Raw genomic sequence first — 7371 nt, forward strand, 5'->3', positions numbered from 1 at the left:
GGTGAAAAATGGTCAATAAATCTCAAAATAACACAAAAAAGAAACTGGTAACTCACAGGGAAAATCTTTGAACCATACCTTCTTTCATCATCAAATGAGTATAATGTGGCCCTAGAAACTTCCTGTCATGATGCACTCAGACATGTCCCACCACGTTTTGATGGATACTGCTGCAGCTTTTTACAGCATGTCTGCAGCAGTGTGTAACTCCCTCTTAAAGTGTTTGTTGTCTGTGCCTCTAATGATAGATTAATCTAGATCTGAGGTGTTTTAGCCTCATGAAAAGCAGATCTCAGAGAGGCACCGTTTCATATCTCCAGTGATGGGCTTCCTGTATCAGCGTTAAAAAGTATATTTAATACAACAAAATACAACACACGCACTTCAAACTGTGTAATCATCTTTAAAGTGAACACTTCATCGTACAAAACCCCCTCTAATCACAATTCATTTATTCTCAGAGCTGTTGATTTTTTTGTTTGTGGATGACACAAAACTTTACTGCTCTGAGAAAAATATGGTATAGCTTCTGAATGCAGTGGGAAGAGATGGTTAATAAATGCCTTGATAGTGACAAGCTATCATTGAACTTGGGAAGAACTAGGTTCATAAGTGTCAGCACGCAGAAATTCAAAACTCAAGTTAAACAGAAGACAATTGAAATAGAAAGGGTATATGGAAATAATTTTTCCAGGTGGGACCATAGATTATTTTTGCCAGAGGCAAAAAAATGAACAATAGTAGAAAAAAACAAAAAAACATTGCAACTTAATATACATAATTAAGAACCAACCTGATATTTTGTTTCTCACAGTTAAGTAAATGCACAGAATAACTGAGTATCACTTACAAAACAAAAACTGATTCTATTTCCCCCTTAGTCTTACATTTTATCAGTTTTTTCAAGGCTTTTACATGTTTTGTTTTTATTTTTTAATTTGAACTGCTGTCGTAATGCAGAAAACACACAACACTTTTCTCCTTACCTGTATGAGGAGTGACATAAATACCAGTACTGACACCTCTGAGCAAATCTCACAAGTGATCCCTTTGTTCTAACACCAGGAGATATATTTTTTTCAATTTGAGTATGTTGTTTTTCCACCAGAGACCAAAAAACAAGGCCAAATCTTAAAGGGTCATTGAATTAAGTTACAGGCAATCCTAAAACAAAAATGGCAAATATTGGATAAGTATTAAGCGGGTATCTGACAGCTGTGACAAGGGATTGATAGAGTGCAACTTACTCTGTGTATCCAGAAAAAGCTAAAGATAACATTGGTAATTAATGATAAAATCCAAATAGTCAGAGTAGCCTTGTATTGCTTCTTTCTTGTAAAGATAGTAATGCTTCAGGGACTTTTCTTTCTTTTTTTATACCTTTCGCTCATGGATGGTATTTTTTAAAAATGGATTTGTCATGATGCTTTTTATCTTACAGTTTCCCATCAGTAAATGTCACCTTTAAAGGTAAGTTCAGTTTCGGGGTTATTGATTCATATCCCTCTCCCCATTCAACTCAATCACTCAATGCGTTTTCTTTGTGATTTAAAAACGGCTTCCAAGTGCAGCTTTTTACACGTACATGAATGTGTAAGTGTGTGTGTGAAATCGTATCCTCTATCTACACTTGTATTGGGTTGCACAAGTGACAAATTTTCTGTACTCAGTTTCCCTGTTTTTCTGATCTTCAGCCATTTAAACCTTGGAAAAAGATGCACCCTGTACATACAGTTAGTTGGACTCTTCAGATGACATTTCCCTTTTAAAAAGTTAAGATATAGATTCAATATCTATACGAAGTGTGTTGCAGCAGTATTGCTATCTTCCTCACTTTTCTTCAACTTGCTTAGTCTTATCTTAAGAAATATAGAGTTCATGTTATAACCTGCATACGATTAAAAGCCCACTGTTTCCACATGATAAAGCCACACATTCATAATTCACATCTAATGTGATGAGAGTATCAGCATCTTTCAATAAATTCTAGTTTTAGAACACATGCAATAAACCTATAGAAGAGCCATTCTCAGTAAAGGAAACACATTATGTCTTTTATTCAACACTCAATCATCAGCGTGTCTGCTGGCAGTCATGGGAATTGTGGTTTTGTGACTCTGCGAGATTCAGTCATCCATTTTAGATCAAAAACATCTATAAAAGTGACAACTGCAGAAATGATGTTAGGTAGAGGGTTTTTTTTAATTATTATTAAAAAAAGTGATTAAGACAATATCTTTTGATGTAATGAATATATCTAACAACACTTGTATACATGCAGAGTATTGAGATGTTTTTTGTGCTGCTTTGGCCCGCAAAAAGGGTCACTAAAATTGTCACAGCATGGTTTAACTCCAGATGACAGATTATGTTTGACAAATATGGATCGCTGTGAATGTCAACCAACCCCTGAGTGATGTTATCTTTGTGCACATTTAATGTTTAATTGCCCAACTGTTAAACCTGTTGAGATCCACCCCTTGAAACAAGACTCCTCTTGCATTGACAATCCCACTAAGAATGCTTGTCTCACTTCTGTTCTGCCTCAGCAGAGCCATGGGGAAGTTTCAAGTGCGAGACAGCGTTTAATCTACCGGGGGGGAAAGAAGAAGAAGTGACACACAGTTGTGATCATGCAAATGCACCTGCATGAAAAATTCAAGAACCAAATGACAAGCCCTGGTGTGCCGACGCTGACAGAGGAAGGAAGAGAGGCACAACATGACACTCCGTGGAGGATTGTGAAAGCACAGTCTCCGCCTGCCGCCTCAGGTAAAGTGGGGATATCGTCTGCATTAATGTGGCCCTGCTTTGATGCTGAGGGAGGAAAGGAGCTGAGAACTGCATGAGATGACAATAGACTAAAGAGTCACAAGTCCCCAGATTTAAAGGAGCAATGATTGTACAAATGCCAGCAGGGATGTCAAACATGCTGAGTGTTTAGCAGAACATCATTCCCTCTCTGAATGAAAATGAGACAGGCTCCAACATGTGAGAGTTACACTGAAGCTTTGAACGCGGTCACTTTGAATGGCTGGTGGCTCTATTTGCTGAGTGTGTTCATGTTGAATGTAAACAGATAATAATAGGCTGTTATCACACTTGCCTTTTGAAACTGAATTGCCAATTACAAACGTCTGTGTTCATGCTCAGGGAAGACATATAGAGCTTGTTTGTACATATTTCTATTCAAGTGATGCCTTGAGGATGGGTATTATATCTTTCACTGGCGTCCGTGGGAGAATTATCAGCCACTCTTGACCTTAAGCATGAGCCATCCTCATGCTGAATCTTGTGAGACCTTGGACTGCCTTACAAAACCCCAGGACAGAGAAACCATTGATTACCACTCATCCTCCCTCTCTCCAGCCTTCAGACATACAGTATCTGTGCACCTAAATCACAAAACGCTGGATGAAATCCTTCCTTCGTCGCAAACCTTCCGTTCTATCTTTGCTGTCATGTGCATTCCTGTATGCATGTGATGTCGCTGACCTCCCATAATGCCCCCCTCCCTCCCTCCACTACACGCTGTATGCACAAGCCCCCTTGTTCATGTCCTAACCCTTGCCCCGATGATACGACGTGGACTTCTGTCTGCCTCCCATCTGATGACCTTCTGCTCCAATCCTCAACAGACGAGCGCCCTCATAAAGGAGGAATTGATCTACAGCAGCACTTGTGTGGTGTGTGTGTGTGTGTGTGTGTGTGTGTGTGTGTGTGTGTGTGTGTGTGTGAGTGTGTGTGTGTGTGTGCATCTACAGTCCCATGCACCTCAGGGCCACACTCCACTCACGACTCACCCAACTAGTGTGCCATCCCGACCCCAGTTACCCCCCTCAGGATGTGTGGGAACAGAGCACCGGGCTATTTCCCTGGGGCTCCTGCTCCAGAGCTTGTCCTTTGCTTGGTGAGAGGGTAAATTAAGGTGGTGAGGTTGTATTTAAGTTCATATTTCCCCTGAGAGTGAGAGCAGGGGAGACCAAGGACATGGGACATTGATCGAGTAAACGCTGTCCAGTCAGAAAAACAGCTTTTAGATGAGAAAAGAATTTGTCTTATTTCCAACACCTGTGGCTCCTTCTCTCAGAGCTCATACTCAGAAACTGAATTATAAAGTTATCCCCCAATTACAGTCCAATTTCAAATTTTACATGAATGTTTCTCATTAATTCACTTGTCTTTTTCTGTATGATCAGACAATTTGCCCATGGATCTCAGTGAACTCCTGGCTTTCGCAAAATGAACATCGAGGTATGGAGGATTTTGGATGTTACTGAGATTTAAAGAAGACAAGATGATAATAAGAGCAGGTTGAGTTTTTTTTTTTTTTTTTTTTCTAACTTGGGAGGCCCAACTAGGGCAAAGCCTCAGGTAGAGATGGCACGAAGAATGTGTCAGCACATCATTACTGGCCACCCACTGGTCAGCCACTATTGATGGAGGCACATTGCTCATCTAGCCCAATCTTACTGATCTAAAGAAGTACCTTTCTTTCACAGTTTCTTTGAGACATGAACAATCTACTGATGATGAAGAGAAAACTATGAACTAGGCCTGTAAAAAGTCTCAATGCTTCTCTACAATAGTCAAACTAACCTTCCTAGTCCCTTCTTATGCTTTAGTGAGAGCGACTTAATGAACAGGGGACCTCTGGAGATTTGATGGATCCACGAGTGTGTAGCTGCAGCAACCAATGGCTCTCCCAGGAGGAGGAACACTTCAGTGGCAGGTTCACTAGCTCATTATCAGCGGTCCCACTGGATAATTAGTGAACAGTGGGATCCTGTCACAGCAACAAATAAACACATAGTGCACTCATTCCCTTTCAAGCTGCCTGTGGTGTCTCTGTGTATGGTGTGCATGTAATGTCATGTTAAAAGTCAGGGCTGTACACACCAGAGATCAAGTGCTGCTGGATTTTTTTTTATTTAATATTACACCTTCCGTATTAAAGAGACCCACTTTTTGGGACCGCAATCTTTTTGGGACCACTCTCTATTCTGCATGAGGCCTTTTACAGTAGAAAAACAAACTTATCGGAGCTTTCTGGTGGACAAAGTATGTAACAGAGGAAGTGTTTCTCACTCTGCACCTATACAGGCTGTAAAGTGAAAGCAGCTCTGTGGTGGCAGAATTGCTACAGTCTTATAAGCCAGAATAATGCTGCAGTAAACTGTCAGTATGGTTCCAACAGAACTTTAAAAAAAGGTTCAGCTTTCTGCTTTCTGCTTTACATAACACAACAGAAAATTGTTCTCATAATCTTCTAATTTTCAAGAACTCACGACGAACATGGAAAAAGCCCTGAAAAAAGAGCAAAAAAAAAAATCAAGCACAAACAAAAGGAAAGTGCCACATTGAAGTTCAAAGAAAGTGAGTAGTCGCAAAACTACCAAATAAAAGTTGTCACATCCCTTTTGCCTCTGATGAATGAATAGAAAATTGGGAAAGCCTTGTCAGATTTGACCTTCTAGTGTCTCAGTGGTTTGAATGTTACTGATACTTTTAGAAATCCTTCATTTCAGCTTTTCATTTTAGCTGCTCCACAGACAATGTCAGCTCCAATTAGCCAGCCTTCTGGAGGCCTTTTTGGGGGCAAAGGTATGGGTAGACCTTGTTGTTTGGGTCCTGTGTTATTTGACATGAACTGATTAGGAGATCCTTGTGTGATAACCTAATCATTTAGCAAGTCTCAGAAAGATCTTGCGAAGATTTTGTGAAGGGTGGAAGAGTGCTTGCGTAAAGAAAGTAACAAAGGAAAATTGTGTGACAAAAAAAATGAAGGAAGTAGGGAAGATCGCGTCACGAAGAAAAGAAAATCTTGTGAAGGAAGGAAGGAAGACCACATGAAGGAAAGAAAAAACCATAAGGTGAGGAAAGACTGATCGCTTGAAGGAAGGAAAGGAAGGAAGGAACAAAAGAAAACTGCATGAAGGAAAGAAGGAAGGAAGAAAAGAAGATCACATAAAGGAAGAGAGGAAGACTGTTGAAGGAAGGGAGGACAATCTTGTGAAGGAAGGAGTATCACATGAAGGAAGGAAAGAAGGAAGGAACCTCTGTATTCTGAGAGTAGGAAGCAATGCATGTCTTGCTGAAGTGCTGCAAGTAATTAAAAAAAGTGGCATTTGTTTTGGTTGAAACTCTGATTGCATACATAAAGACACGGACCACAAATTACATCATATGCCTTGAGAGTGGTTACGGAGGTGCCACAGAAGCATTAAGGGGGACATATTATGCTGATAGGAAATATACATATATAATATAGATATAATTTCTAAAGGACAGAGGGGGGATTTGCTCTAAACATATTCTTTTATGTACTGGAACTGATCAAACCATCTGTCCGCCTGCTTAAACTCCTTGCTTTGATAACAACAATTAGCTAAAGGACCAAAAAGCCCTGTTCAACCAGCCCACTCATAGAGTATACAAGTTCATATTTGTTTGAAGCAATTATGAACAAAAGACATTACTGCAGGCTAAAAAAAAAGTATGGCCATTGCTTCATATCCATAGTTACATATCTTGTATAAATCATAACTCATTTAACAGTTTAACAACATACTAACAGCAAAAAAGGTCATGCTGAGCTTTGATGTGCAGTTTATGTCATATTACTCATCCTCGTCTTCTGGTGTCTGTACAACTAATCAACACTGCTGAACAGAAAACACTTCCTGAGGCAAATTAAAGCAGCATCAAAGCATTTCAAGTCCACACAAAGACATTCAAACACCTCCTTTTTGTTTTTGCTTTTTTTCCTGGACAATCCTTTAAAGGCTTGTTGTTTTGTTGCTCACATAAGTATGTAATATCTCATTTAATTAGCAATGTAAGCCCTCTGACAAACGGGCATATGGTCCTCGCTCTCCCACGGCCTTGGCCAGCCAATGAATATGCATATCCTGGGACCCCAGTAGCTTGTTACCCTGGAATGAATTCTACACAAGCCTAATCCCTGATCTATTATTTACCCCTTGACCAAACATGCAAGTGGGGCTTCCAGACGCTTGACTTGATAGAAATGACTGCCCTGGGATTGGACTGCCTCCCTCTTACCCCACAGAGCAGAAGCCAGGCTGAGAAACGCTGTGTATCTCTTTCTGCTTCTCTCTTTAACACACACACACACACACACACACACACACACACACACACACACACACACACACACACCCCTCCTGCCTTCAGCTCCTCACTCTTGAGATGTCTCAGTCAAATATTGAGCAAGTCCTCCTAAAAACAAGCGCTCAATGAAACTTTAATGAGCGCGCCCACTTCTGAGGGATCTGAGGGACACAACTTAGGAAATCAGTGTCACATCTCGACTATGTGCACACAGAGATACACAAACTATTCCTAGTG

This window comes from Halichoeres trimaculatus, unplaced genomic scaffold (assembly GCF_033239565.1).
Source record: "Halichoeres trimaculatus isolate MK-OKI-2021-1 unplaced genomic scaffold, fHalTri1.1 fHalTri1_scaffold_2, whole genome shotgun sequence".
Lineage (NCBI taxonomy): Eukaryota > Metazoa > Chordata > Actinopteri > Labriformes > Labridae > Halichoeres > Halichoeres trimaculatus.